Raw genomic sequence first — 22,297 nt, forward strand, 5'->3', positions numbered from 1 at the left:
AAATTAAACGCTGGATGGCCATTTACCCAGTGATCTGTAAATAGCTGTGGTCATATCATAAATGAAAGTAAGAATATATGCACAATATGAAAGATATAGGCTTCAGAGGAAAAATCACTTGTAGTTAGAGACAGACCTCAACCATATCCATGAATCATGGTAAACTTTGGAGCAGCTTCAAGTCCACTGCCAGTTTTGAATTTTGTAGCTCAATCCTTGCCAAGACACAGGAAGAACAATGTCATACAGGTCTGAGAGAGTGATCTGGCATCTGAAGCCTGTCACAGGTTCCCAGAAGTCTGAGTCTATCACTCGTGTTGGCACCCACAGGTGTCTATATGAATGTGTCCATCTGTGTCTCTGTTTCTATTTTAAACTGCTGTTTTTCCCCCTGGGGCAATTACCACATTGACGTCAGAACATTGCCCAGCACCTCATTTATGTCTGAGAAGAGAGGGAAACAGTGTTGAGAAGAGAGCTCTATGGAAAAAATAATATTCAGTGTGTGTTAAAAGCATTGAGAGAGGAGGAGTAGGTGGAAGAGATGGGAAATTTTAAGTCAGTGTATTTATGTTATCCTAAATACCAAAAAACCTGGTTATTTTGGACATGAATACTGCATTAGTATCTGAGAATATAGTTAGGGAAACATTTTGGAACATCTGAATACCTGACTATACATGAAATAGCTTGAAGATGTTTCTTGTTCTTTTTTTCTTCATTTGAGAATTTTCTTATTGCCATTAATCTGAAGTCATGATAAACCTATGATGTCTTTTTCTTTCATTCCATATGCTTTTCTTAGAGTAATCACACATATCTTTGCAACAGATATTAGATATTTATAGAACTCTATTTTGTTAGTCATAACATCATGTACTTATTTGAAACTGTTGTGAGCTCCAGATGGAGCTAGACAGTACCTTGTCCAATAAACTCTGGTGTTAATGCACAAATTAGGCAGTCTATGCACATATGTCTTCTTGAGTCAGATAGTGACAGCATGAGATTGTATTGTGCATATATATTAGAATTCAACACTCAGTATTCCACAAGTTTTTTGTAGACCAGAATGACTTTTAGGAAATGTTTATCATCTCTGTGACCTAAAGCATTATAGGCTGTATATACATGGTACACATCATACAATCTGCAATCCCTTTTATATCTTAACCTTTCCTTTTTCTCTCTTACTGAACTTTGCTATACATTTGCACCCCCTTTTCCTGTTCTTTTACTTCATTTATTCTCATTTAACTCTTCTTGCTTTCCAGTCCTGCAGTCCAGTGCACATGTGGGCTTGTCTTTCATTTTTTAACATGGCACTTCTTTTTCTGAGGATGGTGTATCAGAGCCAAATAATTTAACCCATAAGGAAAGTATATTGTTTATTACTATTTGAAGATTGTTTGGTTTAAAACTGGTCATACAATGTGCAGAGACTGGCTTCATGTTTTCTGAAGGCTTATGGTTGGCAGTATTGCATGGAACTCCTCCAACCTTGTTCATCTGTAGGGAAGCTGAATAAAAAAGCAGTCTTTATATTCTTTTGATCTTGGACACTGCTCTTCAATATAGCTGGCTGGTATTTTCTTGGAAAAACTGAGCTTGTTTAACTTTTTTTTTTTTTTAGAAGAAGTTAATCTCTATCCCTACCTGTCTCTGCATTCCGCTTTTGGATATAACTTTTCTGCTCTTCAGTTAAGACTAAAGCAAACTTTCTCATTTTAATTTTATTGATTAAATGGTGGAATAACAAAACAACATTAACTTTTGTTTGAAATATTGTGGAAATCTTGTTTTTCTCCAAACATGTGGAATATTCATCCAGTGGTCCTTTAATCTTTGGACATTGTTGTTAGCAGTTGACGTTAAGACTCCATACCTTTGACTCTGCACTATGAACAGCTGACAGCCCATGGAAAAGTAATACACACTTAAAAGGCCCCCTTGGCTCCTCTTCGGGAAGCACTGTGCTTTGCTGAGGGACATTGCCCTCTGCAGCTTATGCTCATCAACAGCAATTCAGTGGTGGCATCACTGGGGCCTGGGGTATCCATGAAAGCTTAGCTGTATTTTATTACACCAGCTCTATTTAACCTCAAGTGGGGTTTAGTTGTTTGTTGTTGTTGTTTTAGTTGTTGTGAGGGGCTTTGTTTGTTTGTTCATTTGACTTTTTTTACTTGAGGGTTTTATTTTCTTAAAAAGAAAAAGGTATGTAATACATAACAATATAGCAAAAGTCAACAGAAACTAGTTTTTCAGGTAAAAAAAAATAAAATCATGCCCACTTGCTTTTCTCAGTCAAAGCTACAGTTGTGCATTCAGATGTGCAAGGAATTCAGAGTCAGACTCAGTCAGCAGTGCTAACCCAGAGACACTTGCTGGTTAGGTAACCTGGCAGCCAAGTGTTGAAACATCGAAACATGTCTGAAACACAACACAAAAGGAGATTGATTTACTGCTTTCCCTGCAGCCAGAGCTTGTTTCCATAGAAATAGCTTTGGGTTGCTCCCTGGTTTCATGAGTCCTTTACATACCTCTAGTACACTGTGTCATGGCATAAGCGAAAAACATGTGGAGACCTGATTCATCTCTCCCTTGTAAAAACTTTACACTGGTGCTAATCATAAAAAGTGATTAAATTATTCCTGATCTGTAGAGTGGTTTCTCTTAGCGGACTAATATTGCTTATTTTCCTTCAAGGAGATCCACACAAGTTATATATGTTACAATTATTCAGAAGAAAGAAATATAAACTTTTTTACAGAAAACATTTTTACATTTTTGCATATAAAAATGTTACCATTTTAATAGTATCTTGGAGCTATGCAATCCTATTATACTCAGAATAATTATGACAGCTAATCTTAGAAATAAGAATAAACAGCATTTTTCACTGCATTGTTTTTCTTTTCCCTTTTTACATAAATATGAAAGTTTTATTAATCATCAAAATGAAACATTCAAAGTTATTTGTAAAAGAAAAACATGCTTATGTACTAGTTTGGTGGTTTGTTATGCATACATAATTATTTAATTCAGAAATTTTAAATCAGCCTGCTTGCAATTAGTTACTTAAACCTGTGATACTTCACCTCAGGAAAGCTGTCAGAAATGTTAAAAACAAGTTCCCTCTCAATGAGGCCATGCCCTATCAACTTATAGTATATGCCATTATCTTATTTATTTCTGAGAAAACTAAGGCTATAATGATTGAAGAAATCAGGCATCATGCCGATAAATGCATAAAATTATGACTATAATTACTTGATAAGGAGAATAATAAGGTACATATCAAAGTTATGCATTTATAATATACACTTTTAATGTTTTTATAATTATTTTGGATGAACTGTGTTCTATACTAATGACAGATTAATGCTGACATATGAGATGCTAAAGTTTCAGGGCATTCAAGGCCTCCAAGTTCAAAATGTCTGCTTTTCTTTTTGTGTGATTTTTCTGGTGTTATATACCAAAGTTGCTAAGGAGTCATCTGAAAGCACTTATGCACATGCCTGTTTCCATACCTACTTGCTAGACTTCTTAAGCACATTCTTCAAATCCTCTTAAAGTCAATAGGAATTGCACATACACCTAAACAGTGAGTGAGATGAGTTTGAAAGGACAGCCCTTACTGAGAGAGGATCTTGCTCAAAAATTAATGCTGTCAATAAGAATTTCCCTTGGGTTTGAATTGGCTTAGGTGTGTCAGAAATAACATGAAAAAGGAAAAAAAATAATTGCATCCGATAATGGGGAGCTGGAAGATACATTGTACTGTGGTCTAATAAAATAACAATAATCCTTTCAGATAGTTGAATTTTTTGTCATAGTTGTGCTCATTTGAGAAGAATCTTGATGTGCAACTTTGAAGGAAGGTGACAACCAACAGTTCAGAAATCACAGTAATGAGAATATTTTTTATTTCCTATTTCATATGATCCTACTACCATGTGGTTAGTCGTTGGATGGGAGACCTCCTGGGAATACCGGCTGCTGTAGCTTCTAGTCCCGAGGACTTCACTATCACTGTCCAAGCTCACTTGGCTGTGGCAGATGAACTTTAGGACTTAAACGGTGGGGCCAGTTCTGCGCATGCTGTGCCTCACCTAAAATCCACTGCGCAGGCTTGAAGGACACACCCACGTGGGTAGAGCCCTTCCCAAATCTTTGCTTCTGAAGCCTAGCCATCATACCACCATGTGGAAGCTGGCTTCACTTATGCTGCACTACATGTAGCAAAAGGGCGTAAGTATCACAAACAGACTTGAGCCATGATTCCTTGTAGGTGAAGTTGATTGAAACAGGAACTGATCCTTCCTAAGGCCAAATAATTGCAAGTAAAGGAAAATAGTAGACAATTCCTTCCCTGTGTTTTTGTCTTATATTCTCTTACTGTGCACGGACAGTGGTTTCATGAGAATTACTCCTGTTTCTCTTTAGTTATTGTGCATTTGTTACCTGACCCTCTGCTGCTTAACATGGCTAGAATGCTGCTTTTATCAGAGTACACTGTGCAGCGTTGGAGTGAAGTGAGTCTCTGCTTTCTGCTTGTCCGAAGGGGTGCAGAGAAGGGAGACAGAGACCAGGAGTCCGGGCAGTCCAGGCAAGAGAGCATTTACAGGGGCAATCCACGAGGTTTTCTAAGATCTCAGGGGGAAAATACCAGATCTGGGGCTGGATTGGGTGAAAACTTAGGAAGGGGAAGGGTCTAAGGGCCATTAACCAATGGAACTGGGACAAGGGCAGGGCTGGCTGGAGCCCTGGCCATGCCACCCAGCCACGAGGCACAGGGGTCTTACACACACAGCTTCCCACCTTGGAATAGCAGGGCAGAGAGGGGAGGAGGGGGCACCTGGAGGCCCTCCGATCCCCGGAGTTTCCCGTGGGGGGAGGCTGCTCAAGATCAGGTTCGATGACTCATTAGGGGAATAAAAAGCCTCGGGAGACACAAAGGAGAAGGGAGGGGTAGATAGAATACAAGTGGGGTGTGGTGTAATAGCCCCGCAGGGGAGCAGTAACAAGCTGAGAGACGTGACACAAACTTTGCAACTACAAAACCCATAGCAAGTTAAGGCAACAAGTGTCTAAGGCTCAAGGTGCTTCTCCAGCACAGCACTCCTTGCGATTAATTTCAGCATTTTCCTACAGTACACTATGCAAATTTGTTGAATGTTTACAGTACAGACTGATCTGTGAAATGGGATGTGAAACTGTTCTACCAAACTATTTGTTAAAATAGTCTAACTCTTGTCAGATTAGTCAATTTAAGACTTTGAAAAAGGTGGATTTATTCCTTCGTTAAACTCAAAGGTCGCATGAATCTTCTTCATCTCCTTTATACTGGATGAAAGTCATCTCCCAGGCAATCATTAGGTGTATCTAAGATTTATTAGGTCTACAATTCATGTCTGATCATCCAAGAAGGTTCTTGAGAGACAAGTAACTATTTTCACAGCATTTAGTTGGTGAGTCATTCTTGTTGCTAGGGAATTCCTGACTCTGAAACATTGAAGTATTTCAATATAAATGTAGCACTAATGGTGATGGGAGAATAGGCTTTGTATTTGCATACAAAAATAATGAGGAAAAAAACAGAGATTCTTGCAACCAAAGCAGACCAAAAAAAGATAAACTGTCCAATATCTCAGCACACAGTATCTCTCTTCTGAAGTCTGTGAGTAAATATATCCTCGTGTTTTTCTCTAAAGCTGAATATGTCATGCATGTGTCTCTCATTTGCTATTCCTGTTCAGGCAGCAGTGAAGCTGTTGTTTCATGTTGTTCATAATGCTCTTTTAACATAAGTGAATTTTTCAGATGTCTGCTGTCTGTCACTGGAAATACTGTGTGTACATGTTAAGAATGGTAGAGATGTAGCCCCAGATTAGTAGTTTCCTTAATTTTGGGATCTCTTGTTGAATGGCCGTCATACTTGCCCAACCATAGTTTGAGAACAGAGTAAAGAGAGAGGGTTTGGAGAATTTTGAAATGTAGTTACATACCACTTTGTGGGAAAAAAAAAAAAAGCTTTGATGCGTCGATGAAAGTGAATAGCACCCTTACTCCAAAGCGGTCTGTCTAGTGGTCTGCCCCCAGCAGAGATCATAGAAGCCCTGATATTTCAAATCACACACAACAGTCTGGCAGACAGGTTTGTCAAGAAAGTAGGAAAACCTAACAGACAGGTCTTATAAGACTCCTGTCTGGATTCCTTTATTTGAATTTTATGACAACCTCTTTCCATGAAACTTTATCATTTGTATTATCTGGAAAATTCTGAGAAAACAGAAATTTTGTTGAAGTGTATTTTCATCTAATAAGATTCATGGAGCTTATTCCTGTTGTTCATACTCAGTATATCAAAGTGATTTCAGTAAAATTGTGATATTATCAACACGCAAACAAAGAGGAAATTTAAAAAGTAGAAATTGTGCTGAAACTTTAAGAAGAAGTATTTTCCTATGTGGAATGAAAATATTTGGGTACTATTTTGATAGAAATATAGTTACTGCCAAAGCCTAAATATATGACTAAATCTTGTCTTTCTGGGTATAAGAGTACCTGAAATTGCAAATTTCACTGCAGACTGAAGTTTCATTCTGTGAGATGATCTGCAAAGGCAGTTAATATATGGGCTTGGAAGACACTCTTTGAAAATATATAAACCAAATGTTAAGAAATGAAGTTATTTTAGGATAATTGTTTCTCCTTCTTACAGTATTTTGGGGAATCCTTTGAAACAAGGGAAAATAAGCAGGAAAAGCAAGGCTGAGCAAGACTAAGTGCTGTGAAGGAAAAATGTTCATGTGCTCACTGTACTGCAATGAGATTTTCAGACAGGGATAAAACCTTTGTGCTGTTTGGTGTCACCAATAGCAGCAGCAGCAAACAAATAACAATGAAAGAAATGATAGAGATCCTTTACCCAGGTAGTGGATCCTCATTGGGAACCCTCATTTTTGAGAAGTGCTTTATTTGCAATCATTTTTAACTCACATGATTATTGCATGAGCATAAGCAATGTGTAAAATGACTGTAATTCATTTCTTTTCTTTGTGTAACAGTGGATCCTGGTGTGTATTTTTTTGTCTTTACAAGGAAAATAAGCCAAGTGGTTTGCAGAAGCCCAATACCAGGTGGTGGTTTTATTGCCATCTACTGCACATAATGGTAATAATCTATATTGATAGTCTAATATGAAAATACTGGTATGTCCTGTTAAAATACAATAAATATCATGTTTTACAAACAAGTTAAAGAATTTCTTGGGAATATAATCATTATATGCACATGCCAAACCAGAGTAGGGGAAGGGGAAACGGGAGGCAGTTTAGTTTTCAAGCAGTTCAGATAGATGGGCTGCCAAGAAGTAAGAATACTTCATTCACACAGAAATATGTGCACATCCAAAGGCTTTGGAGATGCAGAAGACACCTCATAAACCTCTATACTTATCCTGCTTGGAGCACAGCGTTTCCGTGTTCAGGAGGAGACTTTCTTATGTGCTGGTGGGAAGGTTGTCATGGTGCCTTGGAAGAGGATGTTGTTAAAGTTTACTGTTGCACAGTCTCTCTGGAAGAGTGAGATTAGCAGCAAGAAATGCACACAGGCAAATAAGCACATAAATAAAGTAAAAGTCCCAGCTTGCATTAGAAAGATGAGTACTTTTAGAACATTATTAAACATTGATAAGCAGTATTTTCAGTGAAATTAGCCCCGTAGAAGGCAGTATCGACGGGCAGGAACTCTGGCAGGTACATGCTTACTGGAAGCTGCTTCTGCTTCTGACATTTCATTACATCTGGGTAGGTGCATGTATTTCAGGACTGAGGATTTTTTTTTCTTTCTGTGTGTATGTTTTTAATTAGGGTAACATTTGGCTACACCATGTACTGGAGTCAGGGCTTTGACGTGATATGACCAATTGAACATGACATTCCCTGCAACCCAAGGCAATCTAACATTAATTAGAGCTATCCAATTGCATTATTATCCTATTTAGTTATGATTTTTATGGATTTCATAATAACTTCAGAGCCATTCTCATTCTGAACACAAACCAGTGTGTCACAAGTGGATTCATATTCAAACCAAATATGAATTTCTATCTGAGCTTGAACCTGGTGGTTTAGATACAGGTTCTTTCAACTCCTTTTGGTTGCTATGAACCCTTACAAAGACTGAGAGAAGCAGAAGTTAATCATGATGTGTTTACAGTCCTCACATCTTTTAATTTGAAAACCTGTCACTCACCTTTGCCTCCCTTTACCAATGCACTGCTGTAATAAGGTCAAAAACGTTATAACAGAACAAGTATAGTAGTACGGCATAAATTCTCCCTATCCTGATAATTGGGGCTAAAACCTCTAAAATCCAGGTTTGACCCTTTATTACACACAATGTTACTTCAGCAAATAATTTATAGCAGCGGCTTGTTACTTCCAGGATCAATATTTTTTTTAATATTATTTCCCAACTTTTGGATATCAGAGCTGCGATTCAAAAGAAAAACTCAAAGGGTCTTTTGTTTTCAGCTTGTATATAAAGCATTTAGTCCTTTTTAGAATTACTTAGTAGCTGGCCTTCTGCCAGTACTCTGTTGGGCCTTCCTTAGAGCAAATACATCTGAGGAAGAAACTGTTCGTATCAGTGATATTTCATCATGGCTTCTTGTCAACTTACATTTTCGTTTTTTTCCTTTTTTTTTTCTTTCCTGTAAATACATTACCAGAGAAGCTTTTTTCTTTCCACTAATGGAAAATAGGAAAACAAAATAGTTACTGTTTCTGCAAATCTGGTTATGACTGCACTTGAAGAAGTTTAACTAGATATCTTCAGGATTTGATAGTTAATGCTTTAACTAAGCTGCAGGTCTTTTGGAAATGCAGGAACTTGATTTTTCAGAAAGAATGAAGAGTTTCATATTGAGCATATAAGTCTAATAACCCTGATGAAAAACCCTTTTTCATTAGAATTTTAGTGTTAATGTGAGAGCAAAGGCAGAATCATTAATGGAAAGATTTAGAAAACTATGTGCAGAAGCAAGGAAACAAACCTCTAATAGAATGGGAAGCTCAAATAGTGAACAAAAAGTATTATTGGTGCTACTTCTAAAAGAACTGACTCCTGAAAACAGTCCTGTACTAAGCCTAATCATTAACTATATTGGAGCAGTACTCTCTAATACTCTATAAGTAATTAAAAAGGAGGTTGAAGACAGTAAGATGACCTCTGTACAGTTTTAACGGAAAGCATAATAAAGGCCCTGGATATGCATGTAAAATGGTATTAAATGCAATCCAAGTTTGTTAAAGGTGGGTCATATCCCTGATATGATCATTCTTCAATAAAAAACCTTTTCTAGATATGAAAAAAAACCCAAAAACTCAGTGTCTCTCACCTTTCTTAACATAATACCACAAGAAGAGAATATTACATTATATTGGAAAAGATTGTGATTAGGACAAGAATTGCAAAGAAAAAAAATAGAGCAAAGGAGAAATAATGTTTTATGTTGAAACAATAACTTCAAGCTGAAGAAGTCTACTGGTACCATCAATGTTGCAAGATACCTATTTTAAATGGTTCTCTAAAACTTTGACACAAAAGGGGTGAGTGGGTGAAAGAAACACAGAAAATAATTGTTTTTTCTCTAAGTACCAAAGAAAGACTGTTATTCTGATAATTTATACTTTATAAATTTATGGTTTATTGATTTATGCTTGTTGCATGCATTATGCTTTACTGTGAAATATATTAATTTTACTTTCTTTGACTGCTGCACTTCATATGGACAAGCCATCCTCTGAACTTTGAGAATACTTAACATCTTTCAACTTACATGTGAAATATTTTGTTTGGAGAGTCCCTCACATTGCAGGAAATTTGAAAAACTTGCTATATATGTGCTAGTACCTGGAGTAACCCCTTTGTGTTTTCCTCATTTTGAGTCTCAGGATGAGTTAACAGCAGTGTTCCACGGCTGAATTTCCTAGTTGTTGTTACTTCTATTCAGATCTATGAAATTATTTGAGCTACTTTTTTGGTGTTTAGAAAGCTCTATTGTGGAAAACTTTATTTCCCTTAAGTGTGAAAAGGAAAAAAAAAAACCCAAAAGTTTATCTTTGTATAAGCTTAAAAAAAATAGAAACAATTATCATGGAATCATAGAATCATAGAATGGATTGGATTGGAAAAGACCTCCGAGATCATCGAGTCCAACCGTTGGTCCAACTCCAGTCCATTTACTAGATCATGGCACTCAGCGCCATGTCCAATCTCAGTTTAAAAATCTCCAGGGATGGTGAATTCACCACCTCTCTGGGCAGCCCAATTATGAGTAAGTATAAAAACCCTTACCCAAACCCTGGTGACATTTAATAAATCATGAATGCAACAAAGATATGTAATAATTTTAGCAACTATGCAAGCTGTTTAATTAGAGCTGAAATGCAGTTGATACGCTGGGTTTCTCTCTGTTGCAAATATCATTGAAACTCCAGATAAAAGAGACGCAGAATTCTAAAATTAGAATTGCAAAATGGATATATTTTTAGCCTCTCAATCACTTCATGGAGAAGGATTTATTTACAGAATTGTAAAATCATTGAATTATGTAAGATGGGCAGGATCTAGGAAAGTCTAGGCAGATGCAAACTTTTCAATACTGGTTAGAGCCCAGACAGGATTTGTCTAGGAGAATCCTGAATATCTGCAAGAATGAAGACTTCACAGTCCCTCTTGAAAATGGTTTTCAGTATTTGTTTATCTTCATGGTAATTCCACACCCCATCTCACCCATCCACTCCACTTCCTGCTGCTCCCCTCAAGTCAGAGTTTCCTATGTCCTAGTAAGGACATTAAGTAGTATTGGCCCCTATTTTTATCCCTGAGTGATGCCAACAGTAACCATCCAGAATTTGTGTTGTTGGTCACAGTCCACTGGGCCTAGTGATCCAGCCAGTTTCCTCAGCCCCTTCCATTTGTCTGTATCCTATATCACCAATTTCTCTTTAAGGATAGCATGGGCTACTATGTCAAACCTTACTTGAACCAAGGTATACAACATTCCTCCACCTGTACACAAAGCTGGACAGCAATCACTTTGATCAGGCACTGTTTGTCTCACTCACTTGATTGCAAGTCTGCCCTTGACCTTCACATTCTTTGTCATCTCCTCCTATGGATGTCAATCCATTCTGGTAATCTGGATTGCTTGGACCCAGTCCTATTCTCTTTCCAGCAGATATTGGGATGGTGGAAGCCGCCTATGAATTCGAGGGCCTGGGACCATAAATATCCTTCCAAGTATCTAAGGAAGATATTATTTATTTCCTCTTTCAGATCAAGTGGTCAGTAGGATATTTTGCTAGATACTTATTTTCAAAAAAGTCTTCCAGTATGTTAAATTGAAATTACAAACCAAACAAATAATGTTCTTAGAAGGTTTAAAGAGTTTTGAATAATCCAAAGACTTTCTTTACCTGAATTTTGTCAAATATTCAGGCAGAATACAAGCTTTTCAAATTATTCATTAAACAAATTTTAACCTGTTCTAATCTGCACTAGCCTAGATTTTTTGAATGCATTAGAAGGGATGGTAGTTTTCATTGCTTGTATGAAATATTTTATATAAAATGCTAGATATGAGATTCTCTTTCTATCCTTGATTAAAAAATGCTGTCAATGTTCTTGCATTTTGACATCTAAACACTTTGTATGTTTTTTCCAAATGTCTGGTACTACTGATATTAATACAATACAACACAGAAAGAGTCAAGATAGATGAAAAGAAATAAGTTTGAGCAAGAAGAATGGTGTTTTGACCAGGGTCTTCCTGGGTAGAGTCTATGTGAGTAATAATCTGAATGAAAATTAAGGTTATATAGGCACAGTCCAAGTATTATCAATTTTTTCATCCATGTCAAACTTCTCCTACATAAGCCTTAGTTATGGCCCAAACCACTGGAAAAAAATGAAAATAGCTTTCTTTCTCTTTACGGAAAGAAGACAATCGAGAAAGGAAAGAACCAAAAGCACAAAGGAAGTTGTGAGAAGTCAAAACTGGTATGTATGTATGTTTTTTATTAACTGAGTAATTAAAGGATTCAATATGTGCCTATTGATCAAGGTCAGATAATTTTTATCAATAAACTTAATTTATTGCTTAAGAAATTTTAAACTTTATGCTTTGATATAAATGTAAATGATGTCTGCCTTTAATATCATAACAAACCTAGAATGATGCATTGAGCTTCATTTTACAGGTTAAATCATATTTCAGGAATTATTTAGCTAAATTTTTATTGACTTTCTTTGCTCAGGTGGATGAAATATTTCACCTGAGAACAGTAATGGTAAAAGTGCAGAAATGTCTGTTTTAAAAATCACATAATTTGGTTTTGAAACTAAACATCTAAAATTTAGCTTTTATATCTCTTTTTAGTAATTGTAATAGAAAATTGCTTTTTCTTTTACATCTAAATAGGATTTAAGAAATATCTATACTTTTCAGAGACAAACAGCTTTTACTTGGAGTTAGCCTTCATATTTGATCTCTTTGCTTTAAAAATTCATGATATCATTAACAATATTCAGTATTCTTTTGCACATGCAGGTTTATTTCACAAAGCTAAAGGCAAGAGATAAAAGTAAAATATTAAATATTGATAATAACAAATAGTTGTAAAAAATTCAATTTACATCATCACTAATATAGTTTGAAAGGAAACTAGGAGTATTTAATATCAGATTTCAACTATGTATGACCTATCTAATTTCTGAGTTTCCATTACAAATTTGAAAGGTCAAAAAGACTTAGTATTTTAGAGAAATGGCAGACTGTGTACAAGAGCATTCTCAAACAGGAGAATAATCTGACTTGAAATAACAACACTATTTTCTATGCAAGCGCCGTACTTTTTGGGAGGTTCAGTGAAAGGAATTTCTAGTATCTTTATTAATAGACTATTACAACTATCCAGACATACTGGTTTTGCTCTAAATGGTTGTATTAACCTAAGTGACCCTAGAAAGTAATGAAATTAGATGTTCAATGGTTTTTCAAGTACTGCTGTTTGCAGGAAACTTTAATGTTTGTACTGAGGATAAAAAGATTAAATACATTAGAATAAGATACCTGCTGTTGGCAGAAAGTACCTTTAGGACATGAGCTCTGCTTGTCACAAAATCTGTGCATTTCCACAGCAAAGAGTTTCATGCCAGAAAATTGATACTTCTTCATGAAAGTAAGTCCCAAAAAGACCACACAGAAATATGGTCAGAAAAAAAAATAGAAATCAAAAATCTGAATATTTGTTGCTCAGAAATTAATGGATGCAGTTAAAGCAGTTTTGGTTTTGATTTTACTAAGCCATGGGATTTACAAGTGGAGATTTTTTCACAGCAAAATTTTTGTTTGGCCTTTTCTCAAGCTTTGGTACCTGATTTTACACTGTTACTGATTTTGTATCTAGAAAATCAAAGCACTGTTTTTCCTTCAAAGGAATGCAGCCAGCATTAAGGTAATATTTCAGTTTTCAATGTTTTTCTCTTTGGATCTTTTTATTCTATGTCAATAAAATTTACAGAAATTACTAAACAAGGTATATTTTGAAATTTCATTACTTTTCCTGAAAGAATACAGAGTTTATTTTTTATTTTCTCTTCCACCTGGACCTACTGGCTTTGCCACTTCAATGAAATGCAACCCTCATTCACAGTTAAGAACTGTATCACTTTGAGTTCAATGTGAGGGGTTTTTCCACATTCTTCCTTTTTTCAGCAGAGTACAAATGGCCTGGTGGGAGGCCTTATCACATTGTTAAAAAGAAAAAAAAATAGAAAAATAATAAGAAAAGTTCTTTGCTCTATTTTTCAACAAGGAAGAATCTGAAAAATCAGAAAACTGATGTTATTACTTAGGACCTCTGCAATTCCTTACTCACTGTCTCAGGCAATGACTGAAAAATGCAATTAAGCTTCACATCATTAATGATGGTGAGTCCTATATCCTTAGATACCACTATCAGTGTCAAGTCAAACAAGAAAACATCTGCATTTTATGTATTTGTGTTTATGTATTAAGCAAAGGTTACAAAAATATTGTTTACTGTTTTGGTTTTGAGCCTGTTAGTTTTTACTAAAACTCTTACATTTCAGGTCCAAACCAAATTTGTTTCAAGTATGAATGTTATTTCTTTTCTTCTCTATAAGATTATTATTAAATATGAGTATTTTCAGTTATGTCAGTTTGTTTCTCTGTTTCTGGTTATATAGAAAGATATTAGGTCCCATAAGACATTAAGGAGTAGAGTGCAAGCATTTGAAAGCTGTTTTATTATTAAATAAACACTTTGTTCATATACTTTTAACATGTTTTTACTCTGCTGAAATTTTAATTAAGGTATGTTTCTGCAAAATATATGTATGTCAAGCCACTTTCAATACTGTTAAACTGTTTTTAAACAGGAAAAACCCGAGTAATAACTGGGATTTAGACTGAAAGCAATTTTCAGTGAATCTACCCTTTTCACCCCCAAGGAATTTCAAAGGAAATTGTCTTCCAAGAGTTATATCCAATATCATTAATTTAATATAAGGTAGGGAAAATTCTAATCTCCATCCTTTTGCCTATTAATTGCTATTTCCTTGCTTCTGATATTGCATAAAATATTGTAAGCAGTTGGCACCAGTACTTTGCCTAAATATTAAATTATTATCATTGTCTTTCTACTAATTCATTATTCAGACAGTCATGACAACCCTCTTTGTTTTCATGTAGCACAGTCATCTCATAGCTGTCTTCAGATTTGTATCTGGACATACTTCCAATCTCCAGTTAATGGCCTAAACAAACATGAAGTTTAATACTTATAGAATGAAAAAAAAAGCATATGTTTTCTGCTATGTTTGTGCTTCAGGATTCTGCTTGATCAGCTACAGAGTAATGGAAATTACTCATGGGCATCTACTTCTTTGCAAAATATGAATGATGGTTACTCACCAAATTCTATGATTATAGTGTAAACAACAAACAGATAACCCCTTTATGCATATTAGCTATTTTAAATTTACCTTAATTTTAAAATTTTTTTGAGTCTCAACTTTGTTTTTCCTTACACAGTTACTGCAACATTTGCCACAGTTGTGGTAGACAGTATGGACGATGAAAAACGAGCCTTTAAAAGCTTGGAATGAGAGGGTCTGGTTGTTTTTTTATTGTCATTACTAATACTACTAATATTAGTCTGGAAAGTTTCTTGTATCTATGTAATCAAAAGTTTCCACAGTGAATTATGATACTCATATTGTTCTTTTCTTACACATGCAGAATTTCCATGCTATTAAGTATATTAAAATAAGGGTGTAGTCAGGTCCTATAGACTTTTATACACAACATACAAATGCATTAAAATTCTAACAATTTTCCTGACCTTGGAAATGGCTCTTTAATCCCCACCTTGCACATTGTCTTTCCTAGAACTGTACACTGACCCCCTGGGCCATGGCGCTGAAACAGGCTCAGGGAAAAGCAGACCAGTTTCACTCAAAAAAGAGGATGTTTCTGAGCCAAGAGTTTCAGTGCAGATCTGGGACCTCCTGCCTTTGTAAAAGAGCTGGCTTCATTCTAACGTCCTGACAGAGCAGTTGGGCTGGGTCAAGGATGCCAGGAGCTGGGAAGAGATAGGTTAGGGCTAGCACCAGCAACTGGATGTCATCCAAGCAGTGTCCATGGTCAAGAACAAGCAAGACTTGTAGGAATCAGGAGGATGTATTGATCCATAAACACATATGCACACAGTGAATTTGAGCTAGCGTATCTAATGCCAAAGGTTAGGTAAATGCATACTCAACAACCTCTCTTAGACAGCTGTCCAGGAAAGGAGAGGAATTGGGAGAGCTCATGATGGTTACATAGCAGAAAATTTACTAAATTTACACGCAAATTATGAGTCTTTCCTGCTTTAGATACTACTTTTCTTCTTCCAACTGTTTGGACTCCTCTCTGCTTAATAGTATTCCTGTCAAGTTGCATGAAATGTCACCCACAGGTATAGTGTAGAGTGAGAAATCTTTTCAAAGGCCAGCATTAAGTTCAAAGAACTTGGACCCATGCTCAGGAAAAAGCAATCAACTCCTTGTATTAATGACCTCAAGTATATGCTAATATTAGAGGAAAGGCCTTATTGATAGAAAATTATGACCTTGGCAGGGTTATATGGATTGGCTCCCTTGTAATAGAAACCTGCTAGGTGTTAGACTTCCCCTGGTTCATGTACAGAGCTAATATGAGTCAGATAGCATTTCACACTGGAAAAGGTGTTAGATTGCTCCTTCACAGGAGCACAGTGTGCTCCTTTCAGGTTCCAGTGGCAACCATTACTTGATGGAGTCCTTCAGAAATTTTCAAAGCACTTCAGAATTGCTGCATATCTCTTTTCAACATCTAACTGAAAAAAGTCATCAACTGAGGAAAATGTTTTCTACATGGTAGAGGTACTACAAACAACAAAAATTGAATGTCTTCCTCAAGGAAAAAAACCAAAACCATAAAAATAAAGGATTATAACATGGTTTATGTTTTTTAATTTTTTTTTAAATAATTTCATGAACAGTCTTATACATATGCTGCATTCTCAACACCTCAACCTAGGTTTGTGTGAGATTGGTGTTCACATAAAAAAGGCAAATAAATTTTTTACTTCCTACCCACAGTATATACAAGTCCTCCCAGAAGCAAACAAACAAACAACAGGAAACAAATAACAAACCAAGAAAGAGTACAAAATTAGGAACAAAACACTTCAGTTCAAAATCAAATGAAATTTTCACTGGTGAAATTTAACATGTAACTGATAAAACCACCAAAACTAATGACATACGTACAAGTTCTTTGAGATATTTTTTCATGCTCTAGGCCTTATGGGAATCAAAAACCTCTGAGTGTCAACACAGAAACACTTACTAGAGAAATGAGATCTGCAAATTCAACAAAAGTATCAATGTTTCTTAGTTTAGTTAAACAAGATGTGCACTGGGGAAAAAAATCCATGTGTACTTTAGTTCATTGATTCTGATGGAATCCTTATCAGAGCTGAAACTAAGGGAAACTTCTAGAGTAGAAAATTACTATATAAGAAGTAAATTCCTTAAATTTTGTTTTAGTTATTTCTTTGGAAATTATTTATATATTCAAGTACTTTAATATTAGTTTATTTTCAAGAGATTTTGGCTAGATGTTGTATAAAAATCCTTATTTTATTCACATTTTTCACTAAACATTCATTTATTCAATAAATCCTAATTGATCATAACAGAAAAGTTTTCTTGGAAAGAAAGCAATGTTTTAGTTCCACAGGTCAAAAGATCTTCTAATTTTGGAACATAAACTTGTTGTCATTTCATCTTATTTTTTTTTCTTTCTTTCTTTCTTTTTATTTTTTAATTGTTCCAAGACACATGTTCAACAAATTTGTGCTAAATATTTTTTCAACTGATCATCTTGTACAAAAAAAAACAAAACAAACCCTTTTCACTTTCAAACCTGATTTGAAATGGCAGAAGTTTCTGTTGATTTGAACCATTTTTAATTTGCATAAAAATCATAGAATAAGTTGTGTTGGAAAGAACCTTAAAGATCAACTAATTCCAACTCTTTGCTCTGGACCCGTAGACCACCTTACTTTGAGCACCACTGTGGCGAGTTGACTTTGGCTGGAAGGCAAGTGCCCATCCAGCAGCGCTTATCATTCCCCTTCTGTAATGCTCCAGCCCTGAAGCTGCAGGCTCCTGGGTTCTGCTGAGAGTTTACTTTAATATTTACATATATAGGATTCTTTAATACCTTAAGAAAACATAACAAGAATAAGCCATGGACTTGTTCCCAAGGAGTTTCTTTGTTAATTTAGGGGAGAAAATAAGGGAACTTGGCAAAAGGTCTAAAAGGACACTACACAAGCTAGGCAAAATGTTGCACCACAATATCAACTCAGCACATATCAATCCACAACACCCAAGTCAATATTCAGTCAATTCACAACACTTTAGTCAAATCCAATCCCCCCAGCTCAAAGCCACCAAACCATAAAGAAAGGAATAAAGAAAAAGAAGGAGATGCAAGAGAGAGAGAAGGAGAAAGAGGAAGAGAGAGAAGGAGAAAGAGGAAGAGAGAGGAGACAGAAGAGAGAGAAGGAGAAAGAGGGAGAGATAGCTACAGCCAAAAGTTTGTGGCAGGCCAGCTCTCACATGCCCAGATGGCAGGGCTGTGACATGTGCCAAACATATGCCTCTGGTTTTATCTACAGCCTCTGACCCACCAGCCACTCTGGGGTTCCAGACCAGGGTGTGTTCTCACTGTCCCTGGCAATCTGAGCTGGGTCAGGGGCTCCAGAAGCTGCGGTGTGTTACAGTTTTCCCAGGCTGTTTGTGACTGACAGCTGGTCTGGGGCTTCCCCATCTGGACTCCAGGGACCTGCCACGAGGGATAAGACACCATTCCACCTCTGTGAGGTTTGACTTATCCCTTCCCCCTCCATACACACACAGACACCCACCCCATGACATGGTTCTGATGCAGTAATAACTGATCTGGTGTCTAGTACCTTCCCAGAGAGACAGAGGAGAGAGAATAAGATGAAAAATGACTTATAGGTTGAGATAAAGCAGTTTACTAAAGCAAAAGTGAAAGTTTGCATATGCACAAGCAAAGAGGAAAATAACAAGGTTTATTCTCTCCTTCTCATCAATTGGTGATGTCCAGTCACTATCTGGGAAACAGGGCTTCAGCCTGTGGAGCAGTTGCTCTACAAAACAAACATTTTAACTAATAAACATCCCCCCTTCTTCCTCCATTCCTTAGCTTTTATATCTGAGTTGACATCATATGGTATGGAATATCCCTTTGGCTATGGGTCAGCTGGCCTGTCTGTGTCCCCTCCCAGGATTTTGCCCTTGACTTGGGCAGGGGAGGAATGTTGAGAGTGCTGATGCTGTGCGAGCACTGCTCAGCAGTGAACAAAGCACTAGTGTGCAATCAACACCTTTCTAGCTACCAAAGCAAAGCACAGCACCCTGAAATCTGCTATGAGGAAATGAACTCCGTCTCAGCAGACCCAGTACACCCATCCAGACCGGCCTTGAACACTTCCAGGGATGGGACACCCACAACTTCTCTGGGCAACCTCTTCCAGTACCTCAGCACCTTCACAATAAAGAATTTCTTCCTAATATCTAATCTAAACCTTAAAGCTATGTTATCAAACTGAACTGATAGATGCTAGTATATGTACTGACAGCCTTTTCCTTCTTTAAATATCTAATTTCCCATGATATTAGCAGCATATAGAGAACATTTACATTTGCTGCTTGCAGCTTCTTAGTTATGACAGTGCATTTTCTTCCAGCAGTCTTATTTGTGGATGGCTTCCCTGTCTATTGATACTTGTTTGGTTTTAGATTGTGTCTTGGTTTTATTTTGGCTTCCCAACCCCCAAGCTGCCCCTTTCTTTCCCCCGCTTTGAGGAGATTGATTTGTAAAAATCCACTTGATTTTTTTAAAAATCCATTTGATTGATCTGTAAAAATCCACTATATGGAAACCAAATTTTATTGAGATTAAAAATAATTGCTAAGTTTATTGCTGATGGGAAGATTTCAGAGACATTTAAAAATTTTGTTTCTAATATGAGTTTGTTTGCACAATTATGGTGTATTCACACAGTGTAAAACTAAGCAACATCTTATAGAACCTACTTGACTCTGATACATTCTATTCTGAAATAAAAACCCACTCCTTTGCTACTGAATTCACTGGGGACTCAAACTCCTATTTCCTTAAGTGCAAGTTGTATTTTTAATTATTTATGCAAGTGTTTTTTTTCAAAAACCTATTTTTACATATTTCCTTTGCTTTTTGATTTGCTTAGGAACCTGGAACCTGCTTTGTAACATATTTTGTAATATTTGACAGCGCTGAGGGAAAAAAAAGGCAATTTAGTAGTTAGTCGGTGTAAGTTGAGGACAATTTCATCTTACAAATCCTTCTCACGCATGTATTTGTAAACCAAATACTTTTCCGGATACTAAATTATAACAAAGGCAACAGCTGGGGCTGATATCTGATTCTGCAAGAGCTGTAAACCGAAACTTTTCATGAGAGAGGAGAGTTGAAGAGACAGAAGAGCAAGTCAGGAGAGCTTCCTAAAGTAAAAACATTTTAATTAAAGCTGCATACAAGGATGAGAAAGCATGAGGTAAGGAGGGCTGCCTTGGGTTCCATTGTGCAAGAAACTTAAACCAGAATGTACACCAGTTACATAGATTACTCTTACCAAATCCAAAGGAGCTTTTGCTACAGTTCCGAGAGGAAATGGTCTTCAGCCCTGCAAAATGTAAGACTGCTGTAACTATAGAGGCTTTTGGATGTCCTTGAACTTCTCATGAGCATAGGTCAGTGGCTGCAAGCAATAGGGTGCAAGTAGGTGGTAATGGAAATTACTAACCTATAAACGTCATAGCTTAGGAAGCTGGGACATTCTGAATAAGGCAATGGAGAATTGTCCCACATCAATCACCAGAAGCAATTGCATCTGATGGAGCCACAAATTTGTTTTAAGTATATTGGGTGTCACACTTTGTTTAGCTGTTCCACTACAATATCCCTGCTTACCTTTCATTGTGCTAGACTAAACTAGGCAAGCTCTTTAATTTCCCCTCAAAAGATACAGTCTTCATATACCTTATAGTCTTTTCTGTACCTATTCTCATTAAAATTACTTTTTAGGTGATTAGAAATGTCCACTGCCCTCCAAGCAAGTGATCACCAGCTGTACAACTTCCCTTCATCAGCTCTGAAATGCCTTGCTTTAGTCCAGGCATACCTTTGCTGGCTTACCACTCAAATTTAAGGGAAATCTGGGTACCCAATAGCAAATGGAAGTCTCAAACACTCTGCTTCTTTACGGAAGGTGGCAGACCTGACTACTAATTCCTCATGATGGAAGTATAACCATTCATTTCACGCTATACCTTGTGTGGTCAAAATGTTACAGGCATCATAAATGCATTGGATTGTTTGCCCTCTAAATATTAACTCAGCAGCATGTAGAGCTCTTGCCTGAGTTGTATGGAACTCAGTTGCGTGATATTCAGTTAGTTGCAGGGAACTGCCATTTAATTTACTTGATTGATTTATTCATTCTTCAGAAGAAAGCCAAAGCATTACTCTATTTTACAAGCCTCATCATCCAAGTATTAAAGGAACCAGAACAAAGGATGAAGATATCCACATTTCCTGCATAAACACATTTGGAATCAGGTCTTTGAGCATTTGTATTTCAGGCACTGAGCTGAAGGATAATGTTAAGGGATGAGGCTATAAAGCCTGGGGACAGCCATAGTGGAAAGCAACATGAAACAGCTGCTTCTTGCAAGCATGCAGCAGGAAAAAGTTGTGGATGCTGTGTAAAATATGACATTAACAAAACAGTGAAAAATCTAGAATATCAGGATATGCTTACTGATTTGGGCTGCCACACAGACTAGAAACTATATTTCTTTGTGAGTAGGAAAAAACCCCTAACAAAACCCCCAACACATACCCCAGGCTATTGTGAGTGTTTTTCCATGTTGCTGGGTATGCAACCTTTAATATGCAGTGCCTTTGCAATGGGTATGTAACAAAGATTCCATTCTTATTTCTCCTCATTTATTTGTTAGGTTTAGTTGGATAGGAGGGATTAGCAGCCACACAGAAGCAGAATTTACTAATTTGTACTCAAAGTGAATATGACATCGAAAGATATTTAATGCCCTTAGTTACTCATATGTGAAAAATTCAAGCTACACACTTATGTAGAACTGGAAACACTGAAGAGAGCTCAATACTTAATGCAAGGAATATCATTATAAGCATCAAAATGGAAAGGAACATTATAGATGAATTTCTAATCAGGTTACATGATAACAGCTTTGGCTTTCTACATTGGTTATCTAAAATGATTTTTCCTAACATAATCTCGGATCCTTGAATGGGTTTTTCTTTCCCACTTTGTGTCTTAATCACACACACTTGTGACAGATCTGTCTCAATAGAGTTGAATGATCAAGGACCTTCTGCTCTGGTTACTGTGGTTTTCACAATATAAAAGCACAAACAATTATTTCAGTTCACTAGTACAAATGAGGTACTTTGGAACTATGATGCCTTACATATTCACAGAATGAACATTAGAACTAGAACATGAGCCTGCACTGTGCTGTGTGTTATGAACAAAGCTGCATAAAAATT

This window comes from Pithys albifrons, chromosome 4 (genome assembly GCF_047495875.1).
Source record: "Pithys albifrons albifrons isolate INPA30051 chromosome 4, PitAlb_v1, whole genome shotgun sequence".
Taxonomy (NCBI): domain Eukaryota; kingdom Metazoa; phylum Chordata; class Aves; order Passeriformes; family Thamnophilidae; genus Pithys; species Pithys albifrons.